Raw genomic sequence first — 14,649 nt, 5'->3', positions numbered from 1 at the left:
GTTTCAGCGGCTCTGTGAGGTAGCAGAGGTCGCCCCTGTGTACATCGGGTCAGCGGATATCTCCCCGGTGTTCACTTAGTTCTCCGCCATTACAGAGAAGCAGTTTAACATCTCTGCACGGTGGACCCCGGGCTGCGAACACACCTTATTCCATCTTTATTATTTGGTACGTTCCGCAAGCCCGTAACATGAAGAATCAATGGCCGTGGGACTCCGTGCTCAACATGGCTTCTGAGAGAGTTTCCCAGCACTGGTCCATCTCACATTCTGTGTCTTCTTAAACAGGAGATATGCGGGTCTGCCCACTTGTCACCATAGTGAGGATTAGTTTTATATTTGCTACGGTTCCTGTTATGAATGGGTCACCGAGGAGGACGGCAGGACTAGGCCAAGCCACCAGAAAACCAGAGAGGGGTTTGGTAACTAAGCGGATTGCAGACCCCTGATCCTATCCACACAACTAGTAGTAGCCATGGAGCGTACCTACGATGCCCTAGACGCCTCGGCACAGCTGGAGAGCTAACTAAGCCTAAAGCAAGAAAGGTGAAATCTAAACTGCCCCGGAGCAGACCCCAAAAGGAATAGATAGCCCCCAAACATATACTGTCGGTGAGACAAGATGAAACACAAACGCAGGCAGAAAAATAGACTGAGCAAATGATGGGGCCCAAACTGACTAGATAGGATAGGAAAGGAAAGACATTGTCTGCAATCACGCAAAAACCCTGAAAAATCCAACATGTCTAATGTACAAAAAAACACTGAAGTCACACAACTTCGCCCCCACTTTATCAGCACTCTGGTATGAACTAGAAGCAAAGCAAAAGAGATCAATATAACAGGGGACTGAACAAACTGACACAGGCTGCAACATATGGAGCGGTGGTCCAGCACAGCCCCCAGAGGAGCAAGCTGAACCCGCACAACAAGCAGAGAGAGACAAAAACAGATCAGATGCAAAGGATTAGCAAATAAGCACTTAGCTGAGCAATGCAGGATCCGGGCAGGAGACTTCAGACCTCAGAATGCACAGGAAAGCAATCACCAGCAGGGATTGAAGGAAGTCTGCAGACTTAAATACTCCAATCAGTAACCCCAGACCTCCAATCGTCATCATCATCATCAGGTGGCAGACCTCTGTCAATCTGGACAGCTCCACTACCCCCAGTAACCACCAGAGGGAGCAAGGGGAGCTTCGGCTTAGAAGTCTGAGCCAGGGAATTTACAACAGGTTCCCCCATATTATTGGATAATGTTTGGATATGGCCCAATGTTGCCCATCGTAGTCAGTGATATGGATGATAGATATGATGCTCCACAGATTAAGAGGAATCACTCATCACTAGAGTTGAGCGACTTTTGGTTTTTTAGGGTCGCGTTTCGTTTCGTGAAACCCGACTTTTCCAAAAGTCGGGTCGAGCAAGATCGTCCGATTATAGGGAAAAGTCGGGGTCGTCCCGAAACACGAAACCCAATGTAAGTCAATGGGGAATAAAAGTCGGCAGTGAGAGGAGGACAGGAAACACACCTACAGTGCCCATTTGAATGCCAAAAGCATCAATTCTTCTTACTTAAGCTTGTCAACCTTAATTAACTTCATAATACAAGTTACGCACTGAAAAATGGGGGTTATTTGGCTAAAGTTGTGGGGGGGGAGGGCTGGCTGTAGGTTTTCATGTGCCCTGGGCGAAAGAGCGCCCCTTTAACACATACCACAACTCATCATGCTCCGATACGGCAGATAAATAGCGGTATAGTACAATGAAAAATACCTCACTTTTTACATCTCATGACGAGGCCCATCTATTTCTCCATACAGAATCATTGGTCCCATATAATGTTTGAAACAGTATATGATGAGCTCCACATAATGCTACAGTATATGTTGGTCCCCATGGATGAAGCTCCACTGTCTTATGGGCCCAAATAATGCTCCAAACATAATGGGCCCCATTTCTAATGCTCTAGTGTATAATGGGCCCTGTAAATGCTGCTCCAGTGTCTGATGTCCACCTTTGAAATGTTCCAGTGTATGGTGGGCCCCATCTATCATTCTCCAGAGTATAGTGCTCCCCAAAAATTGCTGTCCCAACATTGAAAACAATCAAATAAGTCTCCTCGCTAGGGAATCCCTGTACTTGTCTGGACAGGTGCTGTAGCTTGCTTAACAGCTCGCCAGCCGTTCTCACGCCCAGTATGGATTGCACGTGATTGCACAAAGGTTAGAAAGGGTACCGTATCCCTGGATAACATGTATGGATAGCGTACACATTCAAAATATATGTCTCAGGAGGCAGGCTCAGACGGTGTCAGGCCCAGTATGGATTGCACGTGATTGCACAAAGGTTAGAAAGGGTACCGTATCCCCGGATAACATGTATGGATAGCGTACACATTCAAAATATATGTCTCAGGAGGCAGGCTCAGACGGTGTTAGGCCCAGTATGGATTGCACGTGATTGCACAAAGGTTAGAAAGGGTACCGTATCCCCGGATAACATGTATGGATAGCGTACACATTCAAAATATATGTCTCAGGAGGCAGGCTCAGACGGTGTTAGGCCCAGTATGGATTGCACGTGATTGCACAAAGGTTAGAAAGGGTACCGTATCCCCGGATAACATGTATGGATAGCGTACACATTCAAAATATATGTCTCAGGAGGCAGGCTCAGACGGTGTTAGGCCCAGTATGGATTGCACGTGATTGCACAAAGGTTAGAAAGGGTACCGTATCCCTGGATAACATGTATGGATAGCGTACACATTCAAAATATATGTCTCAGGAGGCAGGCTCAGACGGTGTCAGGCACAGTATGGATTGCACGTGATTGCACAAAGGTTAGAAAGGGTACCGTATCCCCGGATAACATGTATGGATAGCGTACACATTCAAAATATATGTCTCAGGAGGCAGGCTCAGACGGTGTCAGGCACAGTATGGATTGCACGTGATTGCACAAAGGTTAGAAAGGGTACCGTATCCCCGGATAACATGTATGGATAGCGTACACATTCAAAATATATGTCTCAGGAGGCAGGCTCAGACGGTGTCAGGCACAGTATGGATTTGACGGCCCAGATTACACAGCGGAGGAGCAGGGAGAGGTAAAGATTGCGAATGCTGGGGCCCTGCCCAAGCAAGGGGGGCCCACTCGTGGGCGTCGGTACTGTCACTGGGCCCCTCATAGTACAGAGGTGTGTCTGACGGCGGGTGTGCACCACCACCGTCAGAGACACTTGATTGCACTATGAGGGACCCTGTGCCAGTGCCCGCGCCCAAGAGTCGGCCTACCCACCTGTCCAGGGCAACGGCACTCGCACGGTGTCGTGCGGTAGGTGGTGACCCCGGCCATGGGGGGGGAGGCAGCACAGTTAGGGAGTTTTAGAAAGTGGCATATGTTGATGTTGGACATTCAGCTGATGCAAAAGGCGAAATAGGTGAAGTACCAGGAAGAGGTGGACCAAAGCAAGCCATTTTTCTGTCACCCTATGTGTCATCAGGGGAAGGTGGGACAAAATCCTTGGAAACCCATGCGTGGTTCATTTTAATGAAGGTTAGATCATCCACATTTTGGGTTGACAGACGGGTCCTTTTTTCTGTCAGGATTGATCCAGCTGCACTGAAGACTCTTTCCGATAGCACACTTGCAGCTGGGCAAGCGAGCTCCTGTAAGGCATATTGGGCCAATTCAGGCCAGGTGTCCAGTTTAGCGGCCCAATAGTCAAAGGGGAATGACCTGTGTGGGAGAACATCGATATGGGAGGAAAAGTAGTTTGTAACCATAGTTGACAACTGCTGTCTCCTGTCACTTTCCATCGATGCAGTATTACCAGTTGTGTGAGCGGTATTTGAAAAATCAGTCCACAACATTGTCATGAAACCCCTGTCTCCAACGCCACTTCTGCTGTGTGCACCACGAACACCTCTGCCAAGCTGCCCCCGGCCCGTACGGCTCGTGTGAGAACCATCACTGCTGCTGTGTGCTGGGAATGCCTCAAGCAACCGATTTACCAGAGTTGCTTGTTTATTAGCCAATATTAGGTCAAGGTTCTCCTGTGGCATGATGTTTTGTAATTTGCCTTTATAGCGTGGATCCAGGATGCTGGCCAACCAGTAGTCGTCATCGTTCATCATTTTGGCAATGCGGGGGTCCCTTTTTAGGATCCGCAAGGCATAATCTGACATGTGGGCCAATGTTCCCGGTGTCAATGATGCACTGCGAGTGCTGGGTGGAGGAGCACTTTCTGGCAAATCCACATCCCTCCAGTCACGCACAAACCCTGTACCAGACCTTGCCACGCCAACATTTTCACTTGCCCCACGAGATGCATCCTCCTCCCCTAAGTAATCATCCCCATCATCCTCCTCCTCCTCCTCTTCTTCCTCCACCTCGTCCAGGAGAGGTCCCTGAGCAGACAATGGCTGAATGTCATCAAGGATTCCCTCCTCCTCTTCCTCCTCATCAACATTGGCTGCAGACGCCTGCTCCTTTTTTTTTTTTTTTTTTTTTTAAGGTGCGTCAAAGTTTGCATGAGCAGACGCATAAGTGGGATGCTCATGCTTAGGATGGCGTCGTCTGCGCTTACCAGCCGTGTGCATTCCTCAAAACACTGAAGGACTTTACAAAGGTCTTTCAGCTTCGACCACTGCACGCCTGTCAACTCCATGTCTGCTCTCAAAGTGCCTGGCCGTGTATCCTCCCACAAATGCATTATGGCCTGCCTCTGCTCGCACAGCCGCTCCACCATGTGCAGGGTGGAGTTCCACCTTGTTGCAATGTCGATAATGAGGCGGTGGTTGGGAAGGTGGAGCAATCGCTGCAGCTTCTGCATACTAACGGAGTGTACAGGCGACCGGCGGATGTGCGCGCACAGTCTTCGCACCTTCTGGAGCAGGGCTGTTAACTCCGGATAATTTTTGAGGAAGCACTGCACCACCAGGTTCAAGGTGTGAGCCAAGCAAGGTATGTGGCTGAGTTTTGAAAGGGCTATGGCTGCCACAAAATTACGGCCGTTATCACTAACTACCTTGCCTGCCTCAAGATGTACACTGCCCAGCCATGACTCAGTTTGTCGCTTCAAGTACTCGGCCAGCACCTCGGCGGTGTGTCTGTCGCCCAAACACATCATCTGCAACACAGCCTGCTGACGCTTTCCACTAGCTGCTCGATAGGGGGACACATCGTGTGCAACAGTGGCAGCTGCAGATGGAGTGCTCGTACGACTGCGCTCTGTGGACGAGCTTTCGCTTCTGGAGGAGGAGGAGGAGGAGGGTCGAACGCCTACAGCCAACTGTTTCCTATACCGTGGGCTAGGCAGCACTGTCCCACCACCGCTGTCCCCTGTGGACCCTGCATCCACCACATTAACCCAGTGCGCAGTGATGGACACGTAACGGCCCTGGCCATGCCGACTGGACCATGCATCAGTTGTGAGGTGCACCTTTCCGCTCACTGACTGCTTGAGTGCATGGACAATGCGGTCTTTCACATGATGGTGGAGGGCTGGGATGGCTTTGCGAGAGAAGAAGTGGCGACTGGGTAGGTCATAGCGTGGTACTGCATAGGCCATGAGTTCGCGGAAAGCTGTGCTTTCCACCAACCGAAAGGGCATCATCTCAAACGAGATTAGTTTGGCAATGTGGGCGTTCAAACCCAGTGTACGCGGATGAGAGACTGAGTACTTTCTTGACCTACTCATAGTGTCTGGGAGGGTGAGCTGGACTTGAGAGCTGCATATGGTGGAAGTAGCGGTGGACAGGGCGGACTGAGAGAGGGTTGATGATGGTGATGGAGTTGGTGTTCTTTCTGATGGCCTAGAATCAGTCTTTCGTTGATATAACAGTGGGATTCCCTGACTGCTGTGGTCTTGCAACGACACCTCAACATTTGCTGCTGTGCTAACCGGTGGGCTTACAGTGGGGGAAACAATGTAGCGTTGCTGACTACCTTCGTTGTGATCAGTTGCACATGTGGCACTTGAGGTTTGGTGTTGTGTCCACGCTTGCAAGTGCATGCTGGTTAAATGTCTAAGCATGCAACTGGTATTCAAATTTTTCAGATTTTTCCTCGGCTAAAGGTCTTTGCGCACTTCTTACAGATAACCTTGGCCTGATCATGAGGATTTTGTTCAAAAAAGTGCCACACTGCACTCTTCCTACTTTGGCAGACATTTTGCGGCCTAGCACGCTGTGATCTTTTGACCCTCTGGACAAGCTGTCCAGCAACTCTTTTGATGTTTGGAACCTGTCTTTGGAGTGCTCCGGGCCTGCCAGATAACAGCTGTTGCGATGTCGATGTCTGCTGTGGATGCTCCTCATCTGAGCTATTGGAAGCAGCACCCTCTTCCCCCAATGGATGCCAATCTGGGTCAACAACTGGGTCATCCATCACCTCCACTTCTATGTCATGTGCACCTTTCTCTGTGTCACCGTGTATGGTGGTATAGTGTGCGGGAAGGGGCACCTGAGTCTCATCAGGGTCAAAATCTGGCTCTGTACACTGCGAGGACAATGTAGTGCTCTGAGTGAATGTACCAGCAGAATCATCCATCAGCGGCTGTGCATCAGTGCACTCCATGTCAGATTCATCTTGGCCTGGGTAATTCACCATTTCACTTGATAATCCAGGCATGGTATGTGAAAACAGCTCCATGGAGTAATCAGTAGTATGGCCTGCGTCATCCTTCAATCTTGGTTGGGGTGAATGACACAAGGAAAGGTGTGGTTCATGAACATGAGCCTCCAATGACGACTCAGTGCTTTTACTTTTTACAACTGAAGAAGAGGAGGCGATAGAGCTGGAGGCTGAGTCAGCAATGTAAGACAAAACTTTTTCCTGATGCTCTGCCTTTAAAAGCGGTTTGCCAACTCCTAGAAAACTAAGCGTTCGAGGCCTTATGTAGCCAGACGATGACGCAGGGTCAGCACCTCCTGCATTCGGTCCTATTTTGCTCTTGCCACTACCATCAGATCCACCACCAACACCATCATTACCAGCTGCCAACCCCCGCCCAATTCCACGGCCTCTTCCACCAGCCTTCCTCATTTTTGGTAGAAATGTAGACAAAATCCAGCAAACTATATAGTAATGTAAAACAAGGTACAAGGTGTCTATAGGACAGGGGAGATTTAGAATTTCTGCACACACTTGTGGACAGTGGACACTTTTGGATTGTGTGAGGCCCACTGATATCTGAGCGCTATGTGACACGCTCGATGGCACAGCTGCCTGTGACCAAAGTGACGAGAGGATAATGGAGATTTTGAATCTCTGCGCACACTTTTGGACACTGGACACTTGTGGATTGTGTGAGGCCCACTGATATCTGACCGCTATGTGACACGCTCGATGGCACAGCTGCCTGTGACCAAAGTGACGAGAGGATAATGGAGATTTTGAATCTCTGCGCACACTTTTGGACACTGGACACTTGTGGATTGTGTGAGGCCCACTGATATCTGAGCGCTATGTGACACGCTCGATGGCACAGCTGCCTGTGACCAAAGTGACGAGAGGATAATGGAGATTTTGAATCTCTGCGCGCACTTTTGGACACTGGACACTTGTGGATTGTGTGAGGCCCACTGATATCTGAGCGCTATGTGACAGGCTCGATGGCACAGCTGTGACCAAAGTGACGAGAGGATAATGGAGATTTTGAATCTCTGCGCACACTTTTGGACACTGGACACTTGTGGATTGTGTGAGGCCCACTGATATCTGAGCGCTATGTGACACGCTCGATGGCACAGCTGCCTGTGACCAAAGTGACGAGAGGATAATGGAGATTTTGAATCTCTGCGCACACTTTTGGACACTGGACACTTGTGGATTGTGTGAGGCCCACTGATATCTGAGTGCTATGTGACACGCTCGATGGCACAGCTGCCTGTGACCAAAGTGACGATAGGATAATGGAGATTTTGAATCTCTGCGCACACTTTTGGACACTGGACACTTGTGGATTGTGTGAGGCCCACTGATATCTGAGCGCTATGTGACACGCTCGATGGCACAGCTGCCTGTGACCAAAGTGACGAGAGGATAATGGAGATTTTGAATCTCTGCGCACACTTTTGGACACTGGACACTTGTGGATTGTGTGAGGCCCACTGATATCTGAGCGCTATGTGACAGGCTCGATGGCACAGCTGTGACAAAAGTGACTAGAGGATAAGGGAGATTGGATTGCTTTTAAAAAAGCAGTTTGCAGAGCAGTGGGTAAACAGCAATGCCAGCGTGTCAGGAAGCCTTAAAAGGCAGCCCAACAACCAACACCACTGATACACCACAATATAGCCTCCCCTTGCACTGCACACACAGTGACTTGTGTGTTGTGCAGGCCAAATCGCTAGCAGCAGAAGCAGTTTTTTTGTCTTCTTCCCTGCCTAACGCTCTCCCTACAGAATCAGCAGCAACCTCTCCCTATACTAAGATCGGCAGAAGTAAGATGGCGGTCGGCGTGCACGCCCTTTTATACCCCCTGTGACGCCCACCAAAGCAAGCCAATCACTTGCATGCCCTTCTGAAAGATGGTGGTGACCCGTGCCTAGGTCATCACGTTGCCCACAGTGTCCGTGGATCCTGATTGGCTGAAAAAGAGCGCCGACCTCATCCTAGGGTCGGGTTTCGTTTCATGAAACCCGACTTTGCCAAAAGTCGGCAACTTTTGAATTTTTTCGACCCGTTTCGCTCAACTCTACTCATCACCTTTTCACAGGTAACCAAACATGGCCACATTTCAGCATTTTAAAGGACAATGTATGTGATAATGCACGTGTACCCAAACCACCGACACAACGGACAAAAATAGAGACCTCAGTAATAAAGATGTGACTGGCGTGCTAATCATGTACGATCCCAGCATGCTTAAGGTCATGAATTATTATGCTGATAAAATTTTGTAGGAGACTCATCTCTAGCTGTATTTAGGGAATATCCATCATGAATGCGAATGAAGCAGCATAACGCAATATACTTAATAAAGTGGGCTCCAGCCTGGGGTCGTCCGGTTGTTGCCTAACCGCAGCTCCTAACATGGTTTGACAGCAGCAGGCTGACAGTGCATACTGGCAATCGTAGTCTTGCAATAGTTAAGAGAGCCACAAGTTGCAAATCACAGACTATGGACTGAGTCAGATGGCCGTATAACTCGTGCAAGGATCGCATCGCTCTGCACGGACTGGCAGAACGAGGTTTACAATGCGATTCTCGCACGAGAAATACGGCAGTCTGCCTCTGCCCTAAGGCTCGGTGCAGACAATTGTGTATTCTCTCATTCGAGAGAATCGGGACGTTTATGCAAATCACACAATGATCAAGCTGTTGGAGTGTCAACATGTTGTGATCCAATTCTCTGGGATGAGGAGAAGTCAGAGAAAAAAATTCTCAATCTTCTCTATTGTCAGTCTATGGAAATCAGACTGCACTCAGATGTCATATAAGTGCAGAATGATGATTTCCACAGACTCACTGACTTGCATGGGCAAGTGTGATCCAAATATTGAATGAGACTCAGGCATGCATCTATTTTTCCCTTCAGTCGGAAGAAAAAGTCAGACATGTGCCCCGGAATCATAGAATAACATTGGTCTGAGTACTGTATAATCCAATGTTTTGTCGGACCACACGTAGACCAAAGTACGGCAATGTACTAGTCCTTATGCTGTTAAATGTAAGCTTTAATACCTTTTTTTGCCCCCCGGGGCTCACTCTCCCCCTGCCGCTCATTCTCCCCCCGTCCGCTCATTCCCCCCAGCGCTCATTCTCCCCCCGGCCGCTCATTTTCCCCCAGCGCTCATTCTCCCCCCCAGCGCTCATTCTCCCCTCGGCTGCTCATTCTCCCCCAGCCCTCATTCCCCCCAGCGCTGATTCCTCCACCGCCCCGCCGCTCAGTCTTCCCCTGGCTCATTCCCCACTGCCCCGCCACTCATTCTGAACCTGGCTCACCTGAGTCATGGCGCGGTCCGGTCCCTACTCCTGCTGCATGTGTATGTATGCCTTGTGACTGTCTAGCCAGGCGCCGCCAGAATATTCTAGTTCTTCCTGTGTGTGATCATTTGGTCATGTGGTACCGCTCATTAAGGTCATGAATATGGGCGCCACGCCTATGAGAATGGAGTGGCGTCCATATTCATGACCTTAATCAGCGGTACCACGTGTGACTGCACGCTTACACAGGAAGAAGATATCGGCGCTGGACAATCGGAGCTGCCGCAGGGGGAGGTGAGTATGATGGGGGGGTGTTGAGGAAAGGAACGGGAGGGCCGGACCCGAACTTAAAAAAAAAAAAAATACTTGTACTTACCCCCCCCGCAGAGTCCCGTCCTAGGCACATGCCCTCAAGTGCATAGTGGCAAATACGGCCCTGATGTTAGGAGATTGGAAAGGGTAGGAACTTTCCTTGTGGAAAATAAACACTCTTCCTGAAGAATACATTCCAAAGCATGATCGCTTTTGAGCATTGGCAATTATTTTTTTATAATCATCTTTATCTGGTTGTATTCTTTGCTATAGGTGGTGACAAATATAGGTTTCTGATTCTCCTCTTTTTTTCATCCTTTGTTATGGAATTTTACCATGTCAGCTCTGGGAATTTTTTCAAGGTTTTTTTTTTGTGCTTTCTCCAAAGACCAATTCTGATTACCTCTTTCCCTCCAATGTGCACAGATTTCTTCTCTCTTGAATATTGGATTCATGGTCACTGCAGTTTCTTTTGGGTCTATATATTTCTCCCCTTGGAATATTAACCCTCACATGTCTGGGATGACATGAATCCGCTCTTGAAATGGTGTTGCCCATAGTTTCCTTGCAGAAAGAAGTTTTTACCTAATTCCTGTCATCCACAGAGATCAATAGGTCCAAAAAACTGGTTGGTTTTATTATAAGTGTGGGTAAAAAAAGGCTACAATTGTTGTTATTCCCAAATTCATGAGTTATCACAATATCAGAAACGTCAGCAGATCAAATAATAATCATGTCATCCACATATCTAGCATAGCTGAATATACTAGACTGCAGTGGATTGTTTTTAGAGAAGATGTTTGCATCTTCCCCAAGACACAAATAAATTGGCAAAAGATGGAGAGAATGTTGCTCCCATTGACGTGCCTTAAGGCTAGGTTCATATTAGCGTTTGTGTGCGCAGCGTATTAAACACCCGAGTACCTTTGGGCTTGAACTTAAAGAAGGAATTTATGTTGCACTATTGACTATTGTCTGTACCATCTATATATGACATGCACCGTCGTAACTTAAATGTGTTATGTTTTTTTTTTTTGTTTTTGTTTTTCTTTTTCTTCTCTGCCATGTTATCTGGGTGTTAAACTTTTCTTAGTGGAGCAATTATTTTCATTTGTTTACCACCTGTTTGGGGAGTATTTTAACTTTTGCAAGACTGCTCATTGTGAAACTGAGGACTAAGAGCACTACACTTGTACGAAACGCGTCCAGTTATCTAGGACATTCCTTCCTCCAGTATACACTGGTTATCAAGCAGCTTATTACCTTTTAATTTGTTTCAATAAAGATTTTGGATTTTATCTCTGGAGCTGGATACCTTCTTTTTTCGCAGCGTATCGTCTGCATGCCCAAACGCGTGTAAAAGCGCATACAAATGCATGTTTACGCCGTGTTTTTTATCCACATCAGCTTACGCATGACGGCAAAAAAACGCTTCATTTGCATGCGCTTTTTGCACATGTTTGCGCTTTTTCAGCGCATGCGTTCGGAGAATTTCCTTTACGCAAGCCACACCCAATGGGCAAGTCTCATTTCTCTGACATGATGATGTGAAAAACGCATGTGTTCCCATAGACAGTGATGCGTTTAATTGACACACTCATCCGCATGTGCATGAATGCGCTTATTTGACGGATTTTGCCGCTTCCAAAAATCCAACATGATGCGTTTGCCGGACCCCGCTGCATACCGAAAAGCGACGCATGCGTATGCTGACGCTTGAGAACTGATGCAAACGCATGCCCCTGCGTACACTATGTTAAAGATAGGGAATCATCACGCATACGGGTATTGCTGCGAATGAAACCAGCCTAACAATGCAAAAAAAAAAATTGTACAGAAAATAATTGTGTCTGAGTAGGAAATCGACGGCATTGCAAACAAAAGAAATCAAGTGTTATGGGCTTCCGGAATGCACCAAATAATATAAGATGGTATAGAGGTGCGTTCGCAGCCAGGGGTCCACTGTGCAGAGATGTTAACTGCTGCTCAGTAATGGCGGAGCACTAACTAGACACCGGCGGGTTAACCGCTGCCCCGGTGTGTACAGGAGCAAACTCAGTTACCTCACTGAGCCGCTGGAACAAGTGCGAGAGCAGTCTTATCCTCACAGGACTCGGCAGGAGAGCGTTAGTACTAAGACACAGGACTCTGCCCCAAGGACACAGGGTTAGAGCCCCACTAGCCCCACTAGCGCTCAGCACCGCAACAGCGATGCATAGACAGACATAGAATGCTGTGCCCTGTTAGCAGTCACAGGGTGCAGCTGCACGTTGCTTACCACACTGTGTACAGTGCAGCTCTGGCGGACGCCACTAACCAGCATACCCTCAGGGCTGGAAAGTGCATAGGATGCACACGGCGCTGCTCAGATGCTGCAGTACCTGCAGTAGCGTAGTGCCTTAGGTAAAGTGGTGCACTCTGGCGCTAGCATGTGTGGAGCTGGGAGCACTGTGGCGCTAAGCAGTGCCACAACTCGGCGCTGACTCAGGACTGTAAACCCTACCAAAATGCGTATCAAAGGGAAGGGGTTTCATAATGAGTAAGTCAGCTGGTCACAAGCATCCATCATCACACACATCTCTACCAATTACCATGTATACTAGCGCATGACCATGCGACTCTTTTATAGCAGCATCCTTCCGGGACCTTCCTAGTGGTCCAATGTGAGCAGCAATAGGTCCTGAGCATGTGACCTCAGACCTCCAATGAGACGACTTCCCACAGGCATGCTCAGTGGGCCGAAAGAAGGACTTAGTCCCAAGAGCTGCTGGCTATTGCAGGTTACTATAGCTGAACCCAACAGCAATAACCAAGCCAACAGTAGAAGACTGAGAAAGACGCCAGGAGCGACGTCTTTGCTGAGCACGTTCCTCTGCGGCTGGAGAGGAATGGGAGACCGCAGAAGGCAAGGGTCGGGATTCCTCCTATACAAAGGCAGGAAACTAACATCAAGTCAGAGGTGTAGGTAGAATACTTGAACAGCATTTCGGAAACAGCTAGTATGCCCATATTATGTAGGATACACGAATAGAAAGATTCTATTTTGTAAGTAACCCACATAAACTTGTCATTCCACACAGTATGATCCAAAATGTCAGTAAACGACATCCTTCTGTGATGTAACTTGGACAAATCTGGACCACAGGCTGTAAGAGAGAGTCCACCCATTTAGATAATTTTTCACTAAGGCTGCAGATTCATCTGTGGATTTTTTCCGTGCGGATCTGCAGGTAAAACCGCAGGTAAAGTGACCTGCAGATTGGCCAGCAGTTTTCCCCTGCCATTTGACACCTGGACAATGGAATAGGTGTCAAACCGCAGTGGAATCCGCAGAAAGAATTGACATGCTGCGGATTTCAAACCGCAGCTTTTCCGCACGGAAAAATCTGCAGCATGTGCACTGCGGATTTGAAATCCCATAGGATAACATTATACTGTGCACTGCCTGCAGAACTGTTGCGGTTCTGCAGGGCCAAATCCACTGCGGATCCGCAGCAGAATCTGCAGCGTGTGCACATACCCTAAAGAATCCCATCCTAGAGACAAGGGGTCTCATGGGTGGAGGAAATGTCTCTTTATGAAGCTTAGGTACAGAATGAAAAATTGTGACCACTGGATCACTTATGTACATTTACTCTACCTCTTTATCCGGCAGCACCCCCATAGAATGACCCATATCAAGAAGTTTCTTAAGTTTCTCATTACATCTCAAGGTTGGATTACCTTGAAAAACAGAATAAGTATTACTATCCTCCAGAATTTGGCAATTTAAGATATTATACAGGGTTTTGTTCAACAAGACAACTGCCCCTCCCTTATCCACTTTTCTTATTACCAATTCAGGATTATCCTGTAAAGACTGAACCACTCTGAAATTCTGCTTGCTATATGAGGAACGCAAATACAAATTTTTCAATTCGTTCTGCACTAATTCCTGAAAACGGTCCAATACCGGCACCCTAGACTGGACCGGATAAAAAGAGGGATTTTTTTGTCCGAAAATATTCAGCAACTGAGTAGTAGATTGTTCTCTCCTAGACTCGAAGTCCAGCTGTATCAAAGTCTTATGTACAAATTGGTCATCCCATTTCATAGCAACATGCATATCTTCACTAGGTGTCATTGCTGGATCCATATCATTAGCTTCCAATGGTTCCTTGAAAACATGTCTTTTCATTCTGAGACTCCTGACAAAACGGTTTACATCCAATACTGTATTGAAAAAGTCAAAGTGAAAATCCGGAGTGTATTCCAGACCTTTAGACAGCAAATTCATCCGACTTTTGAACTGCCTTGTCTAGGGACCTCAGTTTGTGGCTTTTTACATATAGGTTTAGGTGTCGCCGGTATATCACGCTTAATAGCCCAGGTGTAAACTTTGTCCAGTTCATAATCCTTTAAG

This window comes from Dendrobates tinctorius, unplaced genomic scaffold, assembly GCF_039654945.1.
Source record: "Dendrobates tinctorius isolate UK_male_01 unplaced genomic scaffold, ASM3965494v1 ptg000212l, whole genome shotgun sequence".
Taxonomy (NCBI): Eukaryota; Metazoa; Chordata; class Amphibia; order Anura; family Dendrobatidae; genus Dendrobates; species Dendrobates tinctorius.
The sequence above is the reverse complement of the archived record's forward strand: the minus strand, read 5'-3'. Positions refer to the sequence as shown.